The sequence below is a fragment of the Leopardus geoffroyi genome, chromosome B4, assembly GCF_018350155.1.
Source record: "Leopardus geoffroyi isolate Oge1 chromosome B4, O.geoffroyi_Oge1_pat1.0, whole genome shotgun sequence".
In the NCBI taxonomy this organism is placed as follows: domain Eukaryota; kingdom Metazoa; phylum Chordata; class Mammalia; order Carnivora; family Felidae; genus Leopardus; species Leopardus geoffroyi.
Genome location: NC_059341.1, coordinates 46,228,573 through 46,249,906, shown reverse-complemented (window position 1 = coordinate 46,249,906; position 21,334 = coordinate 46,228,573). Strand labels below are relative to the sequence as shown.

At 39.0% G+C, this 21,334-nt stretch overlaps 1 protein-coding gene and 1 long non-coding RNA gene across 4 annotated transcripts in view; one reads left to right on the top strand and one right to left on the bottom strand.

The window, feature by feature from the left end:
• Positions 1 to 21,334, bottom strand: part of BORCS5 (BLOC-1 related complex subunit 5) — a 99,260-nt gene that overhangs the window by 50,482 nt on the left and 27,444 nt on the right. The gene's annotated exons all lie outside the window — the stretch shown is intronic.
• On the top strand, positions 388 to 14,779 carry LOC123591422. 2 transcript variants are annotated; one of them, XR_006709313.1, is made up of 3 exons: positions 388 to 2,928; positions 7,774 to 7,913; positions 13,526 to 14,779. It is a non-coding gene; the product is annotated as an uncharacterized LOC123591422 (long non-coding RNA). The 2 variants fall into 2 exon arrangements; XR_006709312.1 differs by having other exon boundaries at positions 7,774 to 8,498.

The following is a 21,334-nucleotide window of genomic DNA, read 5'->3' as shown; positions in this document are numbered from 1 at the left end:
GTTCATGACATTGGGTTTGGCAATGATTTCCTTGATATGACACCAAAGATACAGGCAGCAAAAGAAAAATTGGCAAACTGGACTTTATGAAAAATTTAAAACTTTGTACACCAAAAGGCACTATCAATAGAGTAACAAAAGAAACCCACAGAATGGGAGGAAATATCTGCAAAGGCCATATATCTGATACAGGATTAATACTCAGAATATACAGAGAACTCATAAAACTCAACATAAAAAAAAAAATTCAAAATAGTCAAAAGACCTGAGTAGACATTTCTCCAAAGAAGATATACAAATGGCCAATAAGCACATGAAATGATGCTTAGCATCACTAGTCATAAGGGAAACACAAATCAAAACCTCACACTCATTAGGATGGCTGCTATCAAAAAACAAAACAAATTAACACAAAACCAGAAAACAAGTGTTGGTGAGGATGTAGAGACAGTGAAGCCCTTGGGCACCGTTGATGGGAATGAAAATGGTAGAGTCACTATGGAAAATAGCATGGCAGGTCCTCAAAAAATTAAACACAGAATTATCATATGATTACCAGTGGTTCCACTTGTGTGTACATGCCCTAAAGAACTGAAAGCGGGGTCTTGAAAAGACATTTGTACATTCACGTTCACAGTAGTTAAGACATAGAAGCAATCCGAGCATCTAGCAATGGATGAAAAAATAAGCAAAATGTGGCAAATACTTACTATTTATATTATTCAGCCTTAAAAAGGAAGGAAATTCTGACCTATGCTACAAAATGGATGAACTTTGAGAACATCATACGAAGTGAAATAAGGCAGACACAAAAGGGCAAATACGGTATGATTCCACCAACATGATGTACACAGAATAGTCAAATTGATGGAGGAAAAAAAAAGTAGATTAATGGTTGCCAGGCACTGAGGGGAGGAAGGAATAGGAAGTGACTGTTTAATTGGTATACAGTTTCAGTTAAGAATGATGGAAAAGGATGGTAGTGATGTTGTACAACAATATGAATATACTTAATGCCACTGAATCGTACTCTCAAAAAGGGTGAAAGTGATAAATTTTACATTATGTATATTTTACCACAATAAAAAGAGTCAAGTGGATAGATTTCAATTTTTGCTAAGCAAAAATATTCCACACTACCCGTCTAATAAAGCAGCCAAGAAAAAAAAGAAAAAGGTGGTCAGTAGAGAACAAAATCTAAAATATAAAAGGATAAATCGAGAGAACAGTAGATCTTATTTCTTTCTCTGAAAACTGAATGAGTTGAACCATGGTTTCTTCCAAACTTGGAAAACTTCATGTTTCTATGAGAAGGAAGATAAAATATTATTCTACACTGCTAGACCAGGTTTTTTTTTTTTTTAATTATAGGACCAAGACTAATTTAGAATTCTTTGCAGAAAGGAACATATTTAAATTCAGAAGACCCTTCCTCTGAGTATAAAAATAAATGTAGTCTATCACACACACTCATAGTTCAGAAGTCACAACCTTCAACATCTCTCAGTGAATGAACACAGGAAGTCCACTCTGTCTCACGTGTCTGGAGGTACGAATGCCAGCCTATAAAAATGGAGCACCTGAGTCCTCCCTACAATTTGGCAGCTAGTGTTCACCACGCTCTGGTGTTCTCCACTTGCTGAAATATCAAAACGGCAGCTTTCCAGACAAAGTGAGGATGGTTGGTTGGAGCACCAAAGGATCCTTCCTTCTAAAAAGAGTTTGCTTTGAGGAACCGAACATGTTCTCTTAAAAACTGCATTTTAACACGTAATGCTACTTATAGTAGTTTGAAATATACACAACTTCTTAAAAATACAGACTTTGCAAGGCACACCAAGACTGAGGGAGGCTACCTTTAGAGTCAAGAGCAATCACACTGGGGACCCCAAATTTTTTTTTTAGGTTTTCAGAAAGATCAATCGCAGGTTCACTTTAAATTAAAACAAATGAAGTACCAAGAAAAGGATGCAACCAAAAAAGTCTGAAATACTAAGGCCACGACTGTGTTGCTTCAAGGAGTCACCCTGCTTGTGGGTATTACCTCATGGTTTCCCTGAAGGATTACATACCCTGCACTCTAGTGGATTATGGGAAATATGGGACTGTTTATACTGAAGAACACACCCTGATCAGGTAGAAAGTTCTCATTTGTTAACAGTTTAAAAAGTCGAGGCAATATGGCTGATTGATAACAGATAATTACTAGGAACAAGATAGATTTTAGAAAAAAATCTGATTTCCTACTAATAGGGAAAAGAATCTCAATTTCTATTCTGCTCATATACAATTAACAGGAAATATAGAATATTCCTTCTGTATACAGAGGTAAGACCCAAGGAACTGCAATAAAGCAAAGTGTCACATATGAGAGCCTACTTGCCCATTACACAGAGAAGCTGAAGAACCAAGGGCCTTTTCCCCATCTGCCCTGCAGCTCAAATACAAACACATGACAGAAGTTCCACCAATAGATGCATCCACCCTTGACTCTAAATGGGGAGCAAATGTTGCAAAATAGGGACCTTCTACAAGGTACATTCCCTGGTGACAACTGTTTCTGGAAAAACAGGGTTTCTGAGGTAACAACAGAAGCAGAACCAGTGGCAAAGTTCAGTCTACACTGCCAGCCAGCACTGTTTGTGATACAGGGCATGCCAAAGTGTTTGGTCATAACAGCAGTAGTGACCTCAATGGTTAAGTTCTGTGGCACGATTTTGGCTATTATGCTTAGGTAGGTGACCCAAAATCTGATTCTAGAGCTCTTCTAGAGATTCTGGAAGCTATTCACTATCACTTTCAAATTTGACCGATACACTTAACCTTAATTTCTCTATCAGTGAACTAAGGGTAATACTGTGTACCTTGAAAGTAGCAGAGAGAATTAAATGAGATAATGTATGTTTGTCAACCTCTCAGAAGAAAAAGGTAAGTGATTCAGCCAGCAAAATCGAGTTTGTTAGGAAATAGCAGAGGAACTTCAATTTGGAACAAGCAAACTATGGCGAACCACAGGCAAGTCTGGGCAACAAAGGAGGAGAGCGTCTTTCTATGGAGAAAAAGAAGTTGGGAGGGTTGTTTTAAAGAAAAGCTCATTGGGGAAAAAAATAAGCATTCAAAGTGGTGGTGCCTTCTCATTGGCTGCAGGTGGCTGGAGGTGGTAGCGTCTGATGGGCTGTAGGCGAAGGCAGCTTACTCGGTCCAGAGGAAATCTTCCTTCTTCCTGTTGGACTATGCAAGTCCTAACGAGTATTTATGTGCACCAGGGGGCAACCTTCATGATTTCTTGACTATAATTTTGAGTTAGGTTTCCTTGACATATTTTCACATGTTAAGTCTCTTTGTAAACAATAAGCCAATATTGTGACAATTTACTAAAATGTAACTCTATGTCAGGTGTCAGATAAAGCATTATATTTCACAAGTGAGAAAAACAATAGTTAACGTTAATGATGGCATCCCCTTAGCCAAGCATTGTGCTGACCATGTAATGTATTTTATCTTATTTAACTGTCAGCACGATTTTAAAAGGCGGATTTTATCATCCCCTATACAAAGCAAGTAGAGTTAATAGTAATAATAATCATGGCAACAAATCACATGATGGAAATATGTACTGGAGTTCACAGAAAGAAAAAATATTGTACATGAATGATTTTGGGTGACAGAAATATTGCTATAATTTAAGGGAGATAATACAGTAGCCAAACCATGAGAGCCAGAGTTGCTAATTCCTGAAATTCTAGTGTCCATTATTTGGCAACTTACTTGAGGAATTAATTTAAAATAGCATTTTCTTCTTGACTTACGGTTAAGGCAGTTTTGCTTATTTGAGATTTGACTATACTTTGGAATCGAAATGTCAAAAAGTATTCAGTAGCAACATAGCCCTTTTATAAATAAATCATACTTTTTATGGGCTGTATCTCTGGAATACACTCGGTTGAAGGCTCATTATTGGCACTTACCATAGAATCCTTTTTGTGTATTATTATCAATGTTCCTGCTTTCTTCCCAGGTCTCTGAAAGACCCAAGGCACATAAGCACCTTACAGCCATATACAAAGTAGTTCTCCATAGATGTTTGCCATTCCCTACAGAGTACTGAGGAATGCTCCTATCTGGATGAGTGCCACAATACACAATTGGTGTACCCCTTGGGCCTTGCTTAAAGATCCCTAACTTCTGAAGGCTCAACTGCCTGGTTACCCCATTCCACTTCCTCTGAGCAAAGTCCTGATTTAAATTTATTTCTCACTGGAGTAAGAGACATTCTGTTCATATCTCTCCAAAGAAATGAACTCATTCCTGTCTCTAAAGTAAACTTACGTCACCCATATTTGAAGATATGGGCTCTTCTTATGCAAGTAGTGAATGAGGTTTTATCTATAAATCACTTGACTGCAGCCTTTTGAATATTTGGCAAAGGCAGTTTTATATGGAACTACAAGATAAAAGTGATACCAAAGGTCAACAAAACCAGTATTAAACTTTGTTCCTTTCCCCTAGCAACTACATAAAATACACACACAGTATATCCCGTCATCACTAAGTCACAACTTGATTGATCTAGGGTAATTAAATCATATATTCAGCAAGTTCACTCCTTGGTTTTCTGACCTCTGGTCTGAAGTTCATGGAGATAACATATCTGAATCCCAGTGTGACCATAAACACAAAGATCACTATCACAGGGCTGACTGAGAGAACAGGTTTTCACATTCCAAGTCCATCAAGCATGTGCCTTTGTTGTAGAAGATATTCAAGCAATAAAAATGCAAACTTTTCCCACCATCCCTGAAGCACACAGCTGTGAAAACATCCTCCTTTACAGAACGTATCAGTTGATAATATTCAGGAAAAAAAAAAAATTATGTGGTCATTTGTTACTCTTTTCTCATTCCGTGCTTCAGTTTCCCCAGAAACAGGAAGAAGCCCCGTAGGGCACTAGGGAGAGATGGGCAGTCAGGGGAAGAAAATCTCTGGTGTGTCCAAACCAAGGCAAGAGCAACGGGGATGATGAGAGGGAAGCAAGTAGAGGTATCACACACTACCGATGTGATACACTAACTGAGAGACCCAAAGACACGAACATCTTTTGAACGGAAACGCACCTGATTTTATTATGAAATTAACATACGTTCAAGAGGCAGACAGGCAAACTGGCTAAATAAAAAGGTTTTGGAATTAAACCTGAGTTGAAATGCTGGCCCTACCTTTAACAGCTGTGTGACAGGAGAGGTCTTTAAACCTCTCTGAGCCTTATCTGCTAAGAGGAAAATGCCTACCCTAAGAGGTTGGGCAGAGATTAAAGGAGATAATATATCTTAACACCTCTGGGCACCAAAAAAAAAAAAAAAAAAAAAAAAAAGCGAGACAGACAGATGGGAAGAAAAAGGTTGTTACTATTAGCAGAGAAGTGGCATTGTGTATACACCAAAATCACTGCTCATATGCAGCTTCTAATAAACAGTAATAAAATGAGAAGTATATTCTATAAACACTCCAGAACTTTTCTGTCCACCACATATTAAGATGAAATATATTCTACAAACACTCCAGAACTTCAGGGTCCACCACATATAAAAATATGTGTAAAGTTTTTCTATCTTGCCTATGTTCACATATATCATTTTTACAATAAATTGTACCTTGGAAAAAAACAAAGGCTAAAAGTAGGTCAAACATATGTTTGTTTTCATATTAATTATAGTAGAAGCTAAGAGATAAACATGTAAAGGTAAAATATTTCCAGAATTATTTTCAGAGAGCCGTTCATTAAAAGAACAAAATAGACAGCAAATGAAAGTTACAGAAAATCTTCGGATTTAAGTAAAAGAACCATGCTGAACAAATCAAAGCTGTCCAATAAAGGAGCAAATTGCCCTGTATGACAATGAGCTGTGTGGGGTTAGATGTAAAGCAAGTCAAGGCTAGAAGTCTACTTTGATGAAATAGTCTATAAAACACACTCAACTCAGGGGCTCTGCAACCAGAATGATAAAACGTTAAAAATTTCCTTCCAATTCTAAGATCCTATAATCTTTGAACACTATAATGCACAACCAACTCTCTGATGTCCACGGTAGGATAGAGTTTACCTCTAACATGGTCCCTATTAAGAGAAGGGTCTCCAAATTCAGGAAAGAGACAGATTTGCCACTGAATTCAACTATGAGAGAAGTTAAATTAATAGATCTGATGACTCCCCCCTACCCCCCATCTAACACTCCTGGAAACATCTCCTGTTTTCCTCTCTTTTGGCTACTTTTTTTTTTTTTTCTTCCCTGGATGCTTTGCTTATAATCTATTCAGTCTAATTCCATAAATATTTACTGACTTCTAGGAAATCTACCCCCTGAAACAGACTGAAACTCAGAAGAAGATTTATATACCAAGACTGTTTACTACAGTATATTTTAATATAAAAATTTCCTCTAAGGGGAGATTAAATGTTATGCAGCTATTAAATGGTGTTTTCAAATAATATTCCATGACATGGGAAATCCTACAATATAATTTTAAATGAAACTGTGATATAAAATGACAAATTCAGCACAATTCTCAATGCAGAGTAAATGTGTATCACATATATGTTTACACCAGAAGGAAATACATAGCAAAATGTTAACAAAGCTATATATAAGTGGTGGAATTTTTAGGTTTTTTTTGTAAATCTGTTTTCCAAATTATCTAAAATAATCATATTTCCATTTTATGATGGTGGAAAAAAAGAAATACTATTTTAAAAAATAAACACAGGCAAAATACCCCTCTGTTTGGTTATCTTGGATTCGTAACTCTGAAAGTAACAATTCCTTTAAAGGAGGAAGCCTGGTATAAAAAAAAAAATAAGTTTGCATCTGACCCTGTGTTTGAGATGGTTGCTATGCACAGTGCTGTCTTTAAATTAATCAGTAAACAAAGAACAGCTGGGACAATATCAGTTTTATTGAGGATGTGGAACAACAAGAACTCTCAAACATAGCTAGTAAGGATATAAATCAGCATAAGCACCGTAAAGAATAATTTCATAGTATCTAGTAAAGCTGAAAAGATTTGTCCCAGACTAAACAGTAATGTATTCCTAGTTACATACCCTAGGGAAAACTTTCATACATGTGCATGAGGAGACATGTACAAGCATGCCCACTAACAAACTGTTCAATAATAAAAAAATCTGAAACAACTCAAACATTAACAGGACAATGGGTAAGTGAACTGTGAAACAGTCATTCAGTGGAACACAATACAGCAGTCAAAATGAGGTGTGTATCAACATGGATAAATCTCAAAAGTATAAGCCAAAAAAAAAAAAAGTTACAGAAGTATATATATAGGATACATACAACAGAATGCGATTTATATGAAGTCAAAACATATAAAAGAATATTAGATACTGTTTAGAGTTCTATAAATATGGAGTACAAGGTAAAGACGTGAAAAAAATGTGTGGGCATGATGAACACCAGTCAGATCACTGATTCCCTATAGAGAGGAAAGGAGAAAAAAATGTTAGGGAGGGTCACAAAAAGTAGTGAAGGGCACTTGAAGTTATTTCAAATGTTTTTCTTTGGGGGGAGGCAAAAAAAAAATCAAACAAATATGGTAAAATACTAAAGTCTGACAACGTTGGTAAATGAAGGTTCAGGTGTTTGTTATTTTTGCTATATGCTGAAATATTCCAAATGAAAAAAAAATTAGGTAGCAGTTGGCAATCTCTATTGGGGACAAGGTTCTCTAGCCACAGCCGTAATTCTTAAAATCTTTTAGGTCTGAGACCCCTTTGCAAACCCGATGGAAGCTATGGTTCCGCCTCCCACAAGGGCTTCTGACACCACCACAGTTCCATACTCAGTTACCATGAGAGCCATTCAGGAAAACATACCCTTCTCCAGCCATGTGGTGCCAAGGTAATTCTACTCATGCTAAGAGTTAGCAAAACTAGACAATTCTAGACAATTAGAGAGCGAATGACACACTGGCTGCTCAGAAAGATAGCCTGGGACAAAGAGAAGACCTCCACAGAAGAAAGAGCAGCAGAGTGTTTGACAACTAGTGAGAAGGCTAAAAACTCAGCGATATGCACGCAACTCAGTGTCTTCAAAGCTCATTTAAAAGGTTTGGAAGCGTTAAAAGGAATGTTCTTATACTCAATTGAGCTCTGGTAGAAATCCAAAGTTTTAAGTTAAGGAGTGACTGATAATGAAGATCAGTGCGATTTTTGTTCATACTTCTCAAAACTTCCCTCTGTTTGCACCTCTTATTTAATACCATTTAATTTGGTTAGTTTGTATGCTACTATTTGGCCAACGTTTATGCTTAGCTTTTCCAGTAAAGCACTGTATTATTTTCAGCAAGTCCAGATGAATGGAAAAGTATGTCTCTTTCAGTCAGTGACTCCATGAACTAAGCTCAGGAAACCTGTAATGAAAGCAACAGCTGACAGTGGATCTAAATCGATGGCTAAGTCCCTAGAAGCACACAGTCTCTCCAAGGTGAGGCTTAAAAACTCAAACCTATGAAAAAAAAAAACAAAACAGTAACTACCATAACTCAACATGCATGTGAAAGTCTTCAACTGATTTAATGATCCCAGGTGGGTTTTCCCTCTGCAAGTTCTAGATCTGTGGTACACAAAACTGTCCCAGAAATACCAACGTTGTAAGCTTAACAATGCTGTGTGAACGCTCCAATTTCATTATCACCTTTCATCATCTCCATGTCTTCCACCTTTCTATCCCAATCGAAATCTTTTCCTTACACATACTTGCCCCCCCCCCCCCCGACCTCCAGCTGTCCTGTTATCTTCCTCTACTTTATCTCATGCCCTTGTCTCTACTCCTGGACTACACATTTGCTGCCTCCCAGAAAAAAAGAGGAACCAGGCACAGAACTGGAGACCTGGAGGAACGATAATGGGCTAAAGAAGACACTTCCATCTCACTCTTCTCTCCTGGTGATGTCCTTCCCTGCCATCCATCTTTCCAACAGAAAAAAAATCCAACAGATTTTTTATGAAATCTAATCTGAATGAAGCTTGTACTATATTATAAACGCACAACTTCTTAAGACTTTCTAAGAACTTTCTGGGAAGCAAATAATTACAAAGAAAACCATGCCGCTTAATAAAACTGCAAAGCACATACTGATTTAGTTCTGCCCTGGGGTGAGGAGGGGTTTGGGAAGAAGAGGGCCTCTCTGGCCGTCACAGAGACTGGGGGCGCTACTGGTATTTAGTGGAAAGGGATGTTAATCATCCTCCCATACACAGGGCAGTCCCACACAATGAAGGCTGGTCCACCCAAAATGCCAGTAGTGCCCCCAGCCCACACTCTCCCACTCTTGTTATGAAACACTGGACCGCAGACATTCACTGTGCCAGATAACTCCAGCTAATTTCAATAAATACTTGGCTAATTTTGACATTTTCTGGCTTTTAGGAACATGTAAAATCAGGCATCAGGTTGTCCAAGTTCCCAATGCTGCACAGAATTCTGGGAAGGGACAAGTTGGTGGTGGCACATGCTCCAGTGGGCCGTGTTGCCTCCTAGTGTTTGGAAATCCTAATTAAAATAACTATGTTTTGAGTTCGGTATCGCTATGTTTGGGGACTTCTTCACTTATACTTGATGCAGCACTCTGCTGAGCCAAAACAGCTACAGGGGCCATTTTTCCCTGAAAATGAGTCAAGGCAGTTACACAACCCTCCACAGGGATCAGCGCACAACGGCCTTGGAGGGAGTGCAGGAGGAGACCGGTAAACATCTCTCCCCTTCATCAGTTCAAGTTCCAGCTCAGATTCCTCTTGACAAAACAAACATGGCTTTTATATCACAGTAATTCTTTTGTAGCAAGCAACTCATTCTCACATTCCTTCTCTAGCTTATTTTCCCCCATAATTCTTTACCCTTTGCCCGCAGTCCCCCCTCCCCGCCATGTTGTACTATTTGTATGGAAAAAAAAAATTTAAGAGTTGCTTCTTGCCAAGTGTGACATCAACTCATTCTTATTTAGTGATGTCCAGCGAGAACTTGCTCTCCCAAAACGTTTGCTCATTTTGAAGCAACAAGGTTACTAACTGTAGTTTGTTTTTCCGGTCACTTGTTTTTGATGCATTAGTGTATCTTCTGAAACAAGTAACATAGCGCCTCATTTCTTTGGCCCAAGGCACTATACATGTATACAAAGGTCTTTTCAAATACCTTCAGGAAGACTACGTACTGCCTCTGTTGACAGAAAGGAAAAAAGATAACCAGAGAAATTAATAATTTTAACCTCCCTGAAAAAGATACCCCTGCTAATCAGTAGCAAGAAGGAACTACCAATGTTATAGACAATGCAAGCCCAAAATTCTATTCTAGGTGAAGAACTTTTGTTACTTAGGAAGGAAAAAAAAAAAAAAAAAGAAAGAAAGAAAAGAAAAATGAGTGACTCTTAAAATAGTATTTCAGATATATTACACTACTTCATGTTTAACATCACTTTGGTAAAGAACCACTTGATGAATAATTTTGGAAAGCCAACAATTTTATTCCACACATAAAAGAAGCTAAAATTCAGATTTTCAGTTAGCTTATTGGAAAAATTGGTGCTGGGATTCTCAATATGTGTCCAACTATGACAGAACTACTGAACTATGTCAGGTACTAATCCTCTCTCATGAAATCTTCTTTAAAACCCTGTCCCTTCCATTTCTCTGTTAATTAAAAGGCACAAATAGAAACGATATTCTTCTCTATTCCCTTCTTTCAGGGAACATTAGCAGCAAACCTGCCTTAATTATCAGAATGCAGAAATTAATTCCCAGTGTGGGTTGGTCCTAGGCGTGAGTAACGATTCTAATTCCAGTATTTGCTGACCACGAGGGCATTGAGGAACCCAGTCACATACAAAAAGTTGTGTGATGATTCTAACATCTTTCTGGTTCATTTTCTGGGATGCCATGGCATTTGGGGGTTCCCAGTGTTACCCTAGAGAGGTCGGTTTAGATCCAAAGCAATCAGGCATACTTTCAAAGGGGTCACTCATATGGCTCAGAAGGCTTTAGGTAGCTCTATAAGGGGGGGTTTCAAAGTCTCCAGAAATACAAAGTTTCAAACAAACCAGGAAAGGAACAAGAAAGCATATACCTTCCTAGGGAACTGCAACTATTTAACAAAAAACAAGTGCAAAAAATCTATAGAGAAAAATAAGAAAATCGTTAAGTTGCACGTCTGGGGTATGTGTGCATGCATGTGTGAGCGTGTATTAAGTCAGCCTGAAAAAGACAAAGGAAAAGGCCTTGAAAGTTGTAATTATAGAAAATTGCTCAGGTGACTTCATCCCACCCACATGCTTTTGATTTTCAAAAAGTATGACGAGCACTTTTTAAGTTAGTGTTCCGGAAAGGCTGCAGCTGTTCAGCACAGATTTCACATGCTCAGTTAAGAACATTATTTTATCAACATGAAGGTTAATGACTTCTAAATGAGGGTAGCAATTTCCAACATGAGTACCGTACATTCATATTAGCAGTGACTCTGTTTAAAGATACAGACCCAGAAAGATGAGCTGGTCCTTGGCATGTTCAGTAAAATAATAATACGGAGATTCATAAACCCCTCAACTCCCACCCAAGATATTTAGCTTGCCCTTTATAAAACATTACATCTGTGTTTGAGCACATGAGCATAGAGGCTTTTGCCATGACTATAACACTGCATTCAATGGACCCACAGCAAATCAAGTCAGAAAATCAGAGCAAACTTTGAAAACCACCTGCCCCTTCTACTTCCTGCCACACTCCCGACCCCACTCCTTCCCCAGTACCACCTTAACTGTTCTCCGTGACAAGAGGGGCACTATAATGGTGCTAGGCCAGGAAAGGTTCAGTGTGCAGCACCAGAATGGCTCCTACTACTGACTGTGGTTTTGCAGGGTCAATTTAAAAAATTAATTTCCCGTAAAAAATAAAAGGAAAATAAAAGGAAAACCTAATTTAAAATAGGGTACCTGCGTGGCCCAGTCGGTTAAGTGTCCGACTCTTGATGTCAGCTCAGGTCATGGTCTCATGGTGTGTGAGTTTGAACCCCACATCAGGCTCTGTGCTGACAGTGGAGAGCCTGCCTGGGATTCTGTCTCCCTCTCTCTGTGCCCTCCTCTCTCTCTCTCTCTTTCTCTCTCTCTCTCTCTCAAAAATAAACATTAAAAAAATAAATGCTAAGAAAATAATAAAATACAATGGAATCAAAGGTCATTAGGGGAATCTATCACATCCTACCATTGTTAAGTGCAGACCCCAACACAAAGAAACATAACTTGCAACCCCAACAGGAAGAAAACTATACTTCACTACCCTAGCAGGAGGGAGAAAGATTTTCTCCTTGCCTGCAACAGCCCACGCAGTGAAACACTGTCATAACACAGCCTATGAAAAACTACTATACTTCAAACTCCCAGTTTAGTCCGATGAACATTTTTGTTTATGGCAGCCCTCCCCACTCCCCCCTTTCCATTATAAAAGAGCGTTCCTCTCCTTCGTTTTTCAGGGTGCCTATGGTTTTGCCATAGCTTGCTGGTCCCAAATTGCAATTCTTTAATATTCTTGAACAAAACCATTTTTGCTGGTAAAATAACTGCCAATTTTATTTTTAAGGTTAACACTCCCTTCTCAGTTCTGCCATTATTCTGCTCCTCCCAGCAAGCAACCCTATAGCTCCTTTCCACTCCCTGTACTTCCTGTATCCACTCTGTCAGGTTCTGTCATTTCTTCCTTGAAAATGTGTCAGATTTGCTCTTCCTTCGACTGTGCCCCCACCAGTCCAGACTTTCATCAGCCCATCACTAGGAAATTACAATGGTCTCCTAACTGTATGCCCATCTCTGGCTACTGTCATAACCAATCATCAAAAAAGCACAGCTTTGGGGGCACCTGGGTGGTTCAGCTGGGTTAAGCATCTGGCTCTTGATTGTGGCTTGGGTCATGATCTCACAGCTTGTGAGCTCAGGCCCAGTGTCGAGCCCGCATCAAACGCCGCCAATGGGTTCCATGCTGACAGTACAGAGCCTGCTTAGGATTCTCTCTCTCTCCCTCTCTGCCCTTCCCCTGCTTGCGCACACATGTGTACGTGCTCTCTCTCAAAATAAATAAACTTAAAAAAAAAAGCACAGCTTTCAACTTGCCAATACCTTGTGCTCTATTACAACACACACAAAACTATAATTGCTTCTTAGAACATCACCTCCAAATTCCTTTCCCTGGCTTTTAAAAGCATCTATGAACTGGCCACAGTTTAGCTTTCTGACCTTCCTTCTTCCTCCTCCTCAAGATGCATCCCTCTCTTTGGTCCAGCAGCTATCTCACAGTCTCCACCCCATCTCCCCAACAGTGGCATACTCAGGCTCACTCTGCTCCTCCTTTCCTCCCACCTAGGGACTCTCTTCCTCCACCCCTCCTGACGCAAGCCAGCACATCCCGCCCAACTCCCGCCTGTTCCTTTAGGATCAGCTCAATTAATAATTCCTCTGCATGGTTGTTTTCTAGGACTATGGCCCACCTCTTCCAGTGTGATGCAAAGAACCGGGTCTTTGGAATATGACAGACCTGAGTATAAATCTCTGCGGAAATTGAACAGGTTGTCTACACCACAACACTGTCATACCTAAGCATTCTTACCTATAAAATAAGGATGATTGAATACCTCCTTCATAGGATTCTTCTGAAGATTAAAAAAGAAACTGCACAGACAGCAACTAGTGTAGCACTTGGCACATGGTAAAGCAGGCATTCAACGAATGATAGGTATTATGCACTATGCTTCTAAAATTCTAGGCTTTGAGTTCATCGTGATTTTTTTTTTTTCTACTAGCTTGTAAAACTCCTCAAGGGCAAAACTAGTGCCACATCCAACTGCATCTTACTTTTTCATAATTTCAACTCCCTGGAAAGTCAAGAAATGGGGAAAACCACACAAATTGGCCCACCGGTCCCCCAAATAGTTATTATAAATTTCATGCGCTAATGCCTATCTATTTTAGTAACAAGAAACCCCCAAAGGCTTACTGACTTTTGTTTCCAAGGTGACAGGAGCAAATTAGGAGGTGACTGCTACTTTCCATCAGAAAAGGAAACACCAGGAAAAAAATCATAGAAAGTAAACATACGCACATGATCTATACGAAATAGTAAACAAAATAAAGTCTAGCAACCAAAGCCTCTGTTCTAATTGAGATATTAGCAAGTACTGAGTTAGAGACAATGTTAAAAAATACAGAGAGAAACGTACAAAGTTAAAATGATGGTGGTCAAAGTCCACTGACCATAATTGTTAAAATTAGAAAGAATCTTTGCACAATTACCGCAATTATCTGTTGAGCCTCAATACGTACAAAACATATGCTACACGTAAGCCATGCTGCCCACATAAACTAATCCCCCCCCATTAACTCCCTGAGGTAGGTATTAGTATCCTTATTTTACAGATTAAGAAATCAGGGCTCAGAGGGGTGAAGCGACTCGCCCAAGATCACAGGGCCAATGTGTGACATTTTCCATCCCTGAACTAACTCCAAGTCTGTGCTCTTTTCCCATAATGCCACACTGCTCCTCCATACTCTTATGAATTGCAAGAATTGATTCTAAGTTATAAAAGGGATCCTTATGCTTAAACATACATAGTAATGGAGAGTTCATTACTCTGCCAGATAGCACAGGGGTTATGAGCACAGATTTTTAAATTTTCTTTATTTTAGAGAAAGAGTGCACAAGCGGGGGGAGAGGAGCAGGGTGGGAGGAGAGAGAGAGAGGAAGAGGGGGACAGGGCGGGGGGGGGGGGAGAGATTCTTAAGCTCCATACTCAGTACAGAGCCTGATGCAGGGCTTGAACCCAAGGCCCTGGGATCATGACCTGAGCCAAAATCAAAAGTCTCAACCGACTGAGCCACCCAGGTACCCCAAGCACAGACTTTTGAGACCAGTGAGATCTAGGTTAAGAATAGCTGTTTGGCGGGGCACCTGGGTGGCTCAGTTGGTTAAGCATCGGAATTTAGCTCAGGTCATGATCTCACGGTTCGAGAGTTCGAGCCCCACATTGGGCTCTGTGCTGACAGCTCACAGCCTGAAGCCTGCTTCGGATTCTGTGTCTCCCTCTCTCTCTCTGCCCCTCCCTTGCTCGCTCGCTCTCTCTCTCTCTCTCTCTCTCTCTCTCTCAAAAATAAACATTAAAAAAGAAAAAAAAAAGAAAGCTGTTTGGCTAGGGACCAAAAAGGACCCATATGACAAGTCTGCTGTTAGAATTAAATACGAGATGCTGCATGAAAAGTGCTTTGCTCATTGCCTAATGTATTGTAATTGCTTAATAAATATTACCATCATAATGATTATTGATAGAGAGTTCTTTATTATTTATGTCAAACCAAAACTACCCTCCCAATAACTTCTCCCCATTGGTCTCCATTCTGGTCACTGGGACTTCACAAAAGTAAATCTAATTCTATAGCCATTCAGCAGCTATATTATGTTAGAAGACAGATGTGATCTCCTAAAAATTATCTCTTCTCCAACCTAAAAATTCTTATCTGCTTCAAGACTTCTTTGCTTGACAAGGTTTCCTGACAACAACTTTCTGGTCACTCTATTTAGAACATACCAACATTATAAAGATCTTAAACATTACACCCAGAACACTCTTGCAGGTAGAGAGTAACCAATGTCACGTACGGTGCCGAGACTACTGTTTCTACTTTCTGATTTTGGTATCAATAAAAGTCCCCCTACTTCCACTGAATTCTGTTGAGCTAGTTTTCCTACAACTTGTGCTTATGCAACTGATTTTTTTTTCATCTAATGCAAGATTTGACATTTATTCCTTTTAAATGCCATTGTGGTTTCAGCCCACCTTGCAAGTCTGTTGAGGTCATTCTGAACCTTGGGATCAGTCATGCATCATGTTAGGTATTCTAACATTTTATCACCTGCAAATTTAATTAATATGCCTCTACCTCTTTATTTAAGGTCAATAAACAAAATTTTAATGAACATGAAATACATCCAGAGTCCCTTGGTAGGAGCTAAGTCAATTGATATGATATTGAATAAGATAGAGGTCAAGGTCAGAACGTTGTAGCATCTTACTTGCAATCTTCTCATGGGCATATCATGAGATGGGCATATCCTGAAAAATTTTGAGTTTGCAAAAGACAAGGCCGATGGAGACAAAATAATAGGCTATAAATATTTTAATTATTTTCTAATGTTTACTTTTGAGAGAGAGAGAGACAGAGAATGAGGGGAGGGAGGGGAAGAGGAGAGGGAGACACAGAATCTGAGGCAGGGTCCAGGCTCTGAGCTGTCAGCACACAGCCCGATGCAGGGCTCAAACTCACAGACCATGAGATTGTGACCTGAACCGAAGTCAGACGCTCAACCGACTGAGCCACCCAGGTGCCCCGAGGCTATAAATATTTTAAAAGGGAGCAAACTCTAAAGATGCAAAGTTGGGGGGCGCCTGGGTGGCGCAGTCGGTTAAGCGTCCGACTTCAGCCAGGTCACGATCTCGCGGTCCGTGAGTTCTAGCCCCGCGTCGGGCTCTGGGCTGATGGCTCAGAGCCTGGAGCCTGTTTCCGATTCTGTGTCTCCCTCTCTCTCTGCCCCTCCCCCGTTCATGCTCTGTCTCTCTCTGTCCCGAAAATAAATAAACGTTGAAAAAAAAAAAAAAAATTTTAAAAAAAGATGCAAAGTTGGAACCAATGGATGGAATGTTAGTGATGCACATTTCATTATCTCCCCATCCCTCCCCCACTTTTTAATGCAACTACAGTTGAACTTTGAACAACATGGTTTGAATTATGTGGGTCCACTTATAAGCAAATTTTTTCAATATAGTACAGAACTGTAAATGTATTTTCTCTTCCTTATGATTTGAATAATATTTTCTCTAGCTTACTGTATTGTAAGGATATAGTATATAACACATATACAAATTAGGAGTTAATTATGTTATTGATAAGGCTTCTGGTCAATAACAGGTTATTAGCAGTTAAGTTTTGGGGAAGTTAAAGTTATATGCAGAGTTTTGACTGTGCAGGGGGCCAGCACCCCTGGCCCCCACAATGTTCAAGGGTCAACTGTACTTTGTTCTATGTCTAAACTTCTGGTACCTCATCTGTTCTTTACAATTCGTTAAAGATGACAGTTCAGTAATTTCATCTACAAGTTCTTTCAGTTCCCTGACTGAAGGGATGTTCTTTCAGCTCCCAGGGTGAAGGGACAGAGTGGGGGTGAGGAGACAAGCACCAGAAAACAATACTTTTTGATCGGCTATTTGGACTTACAGCATCTCCCATCTGGGATTTTTAGCTGTTCTATCATTCCAGTTAGCTTTCTTCTTGACAGAAAATACGGAAAAAGAGGCGTTAAATAGTTCTGTTCTGTCATACATTAACATCACCTCATCTTGTACAAGAAGCTTGCTATGTCTACTCCCTGCTGTTCTGCTCTGAACATAACCTTTTGTATTTCTGGTTATCCTTCGTGTCGCTCACCTCAGAGGCCTCTGGGTATCCTAGCTTTTATATATCCTGACACTATTCGTTCAAGTCCATATCACTCTTTTATACCTATCTTTGCTTACATTTGCTTCATTCTACACTGAGGATACATACTTTTAAAATTAGAGCATCTGGAATGTTCTTTGTCCAGCCACAGTGATCACTTCAAATATCTCACTTTCTTCTTCCTCATCATCATGATGTGTGTATATATGCAGCACATCAATTGAGAGAAAGTAAAAAAGATGATGAAGGAGATGGGTTTATATCTCAGTGGGGTGAACTATTAGAAAGTATGCTCCACAAGAGCAAAGATCTTCTATTTTGCTAGAGGCTCACCTACTAGAACAATGCCTACAGCTCCCATAGCCACTCAAATATGTATTGAACAAATGAACAATCAAAATATCAAAGGATAGTAAGACTTTAGCAGGCCACAACAGAGGAGACAGATTTCAGACAGAACAGCGTGAACAAAGGCTTGGAGGTGGTGAAGCAAAGGAAGCGGTCCACTGTGGCCTGGAGCTCAAGACACACGTGAGCAGTGGGAGATGAGGACTTAATGACTTCTTGAGATCTTCAGGTCAAACTGAGGAGCTCAGCCCTGAATCAGGCAGGCAGTCTGGAGCAACTGAATATTCCAAGCAGGAATCACGTAACTTGAAGTAGGCTTAAGAAAGATTCCGGCAGAGGTATGCAGAATTAATTAAAAGGAGTTAAAAATGGTCATTAAAAATGTATTTACTCATACAGGCTTAGGAAAAAACCCTGGCCAGGGATAGTTAATATCTTTCTACGTACTTTCTATTTGAACCCACAGCATCTGCCTTAACAACCTGTGTCCTGCCCCCATGTTGAAAGGAGTTAAGAGTCACGAGTATTACTAAAGCAAAGTAGGGATAAAACAAAGCCAAAATAAAGAGGTCACAAAACTGTAGCTTCTTGCCAGAATTTACTGCAAGCTGGAGGAGGATTGGCTTCCACTTGCTAAAAGAATGGCTTAGTTGTTTCACCAAAGGGAGTTATGCTCAAATCTGGGAACATTTTTTTCACTTCCATCTAACACTATTTTTTTTTCCATCTAACACTTTTAATGTGTGGGGCTACCTTGATAATTCTGTTTCAATATCTTCCAGTATATTGGCAGGAAATAGAAAGAACAGCAGAATGATAAAGCCTATCTGGATACAATGTTAATATTAGTCTTTCTCTGCTACTCGACCAGACTTCCAAATGACTCTTGCCTTTTCTTATATGTGACCCCTTATGAATCTGGTTTCCTTTCCTAATTTTTCATGCTTTGTCCTGTTTTTCCTCACTGTATTACTATGGAACATTGCCTGATACAGTGGTTTTACTAACAGGCTAATCTACTACTGCTTGAAGTAAACAATAGCTACCATGATGAAACTTACTTTATCTTCTTTATTTACAGACTTCTTTATTTCTTTTGCTTTTAGATGGTAACTATCCTCGGCTAGCAGTTCCTCTTTGGTAATTTCATGCAATCTAAATTAGCAGCAGCCATGACACTGCTATCCTATTTAGCTTTGGGATAGGTCTTAAAATAGAATTTTTACTTTCTTCAATGGTGTGGTTTTTAATCTCTCTGGTTGCTGCCACATATGTTTGGGAACTGTAGTCTACAATGTGGTTTAAAGTCTCAAAAAAAAAAAACACCTTAACATTTTAAATAAATATGGTAGTAATAATAAATATACATAGTGGTAATACATAGGATACCATAATAGATACTGCATTAATGATACACACACACACACACACACACACACACACACACACACACACACACAGTAAAATGTGGTGCTGATTAAAACATACCTAAAGGAGTCTCAATAAATCTTATAATATTAAACACTACCTCTCAGCAATTACATACAAGATGGTAATCTCTTTATCCTCCAAAATACTAAATAAATATTAGAAAATTTTAAAAATATTCTTAACACATGGCAAGAGTTGATTATGATGAGGCATGAGTTCTCCTTTGGCTCTCTGATCTGTTAAACATTTTTCAACAACTCATTCATTGTAGGTTAACCATGAGGGTCCAAAAAATAGCCTCAACAAGCTAGACACACAGGCCACATCTGACACTGAACTATGGATGATTGTAAAGTCTTCCACTGGAGGTCTGGAGAAATACAGAATGAGAGAGTTATGGCTTAACATTAGCACATGTGAAAAAGACTTTAGGGTTCTAGATGATTTGACAGAACTCAACTACCAAAAAAAGTGGCTGCAAACTTGAGCTGCATTCAAAGAAATACAGCAGGTGGAGCAAGGCTGAAGATCCAGCTCACACCTAGAATATTCTGTTTAGTGCTAGGGGCTACACTCTAAAAGGGCAAAATGGCGTACGTTTAAGTTTTAGATCAGACGGCTGGCTGACACCAGATCTTGTCATATAAGGAACTGTAACTCTTTGTGTAGAGACTGTTCCACAACTTTTAAAAGAGCATATATTACTTATAGTCAGAGGAGAAGACGCTTCCATTTTGAAGAAAATATATTTAAATAATGCCCAGCGTTGAGTTGGATATTATAAAACTGATATGTTCAGATACTGCTGGTTTTACTACAGATTTGTTTATTAAACCTTCTGGAAAACAATCCTGCCATACCTTGTTACAGCCACAAACGTATTGCTGTCGTGGCTTTATAGACAAACTATGATAGAGGCATAAGACAGAATACTGATTGGCCATAAAAAGGAACAAACTACTGACATAGCCACATGATGGAATCTCAAATGCATTATGCTAAGTGAAAGAAGCCAGACTCAAAAGGCTACATACCTGACACTTTCATTTAAATGACATTCTGGAAAAGGCAAAAACTATTCGGACAGAAAACAGATCAATGACAGAGGTTGAGGTGAGGAGGGGAACTGACTTGTATACAAAGGGACATAGGAAGAGTTTCTGGGAACAATGGAACTATATTATACCTTGACTGTTAGGGTTGTTATGCCACTGTAGAAATATATTAACTCTCACAGAACTGTACATGAAAATGGGTGGGGCACCTGGGTGGCTCAGTCGGTTGAGCGTCCGACTTCAGCTCAGGTCATGATCTCGCGGTCCGTGAGTTCGAGCCCCACATCAGGCTCTGTGCTGACAGCTCAGAGCCTGGAACCTGCTTCAGATTCTGTGTCTCCTTCTCTCTCTGCCCCTCCCCCGCTCATGCTCTGTCTCCCTCTCTCAAAAATAAATGTAAAAAAATAAAAAATAAATAAAATGGGTAAACTTTACTATATTGAAATTCCATCTTAATTTTAAAAAAAGAAAAAAGAAAAATAAGAACATCTTGAAAGCAGCCAGAGAAGAGAAATACATACATGAACAGTAAGATTATCTCTTAAAATTAAAGAGAAATACTTTTTTCAGACCAACAAAAACCTAAAAGAATTCACTACCAACAGATACATACTATAAAAAATGTTAAAGGAAGTTTTCAGGCAGAAGGAATATGATATCATATACAAACTTGGATCTCTATAAAGAAATGAAAATTTCATGAAATGGATGAAATAAAGGTAAATATAAAATACCCTTCTAATTATTTTTAATAGTTTCAAATAATTGTCTAAAGCAGGGGTCAACAAAGTATAGCTCTAAGGCCAAATCTCACCCACTTCCTGTTTTTGTAAGTAAAGTTACTTTGGAACACAGTAACACCCATTCTTTTATGTATTGTCTATGGCTGCTTTCATACTACAACGAGAGTTGAGTAGTTGAGACAAAGACCAGATGGCCTACAACACCTAAAATACTTGCTAACA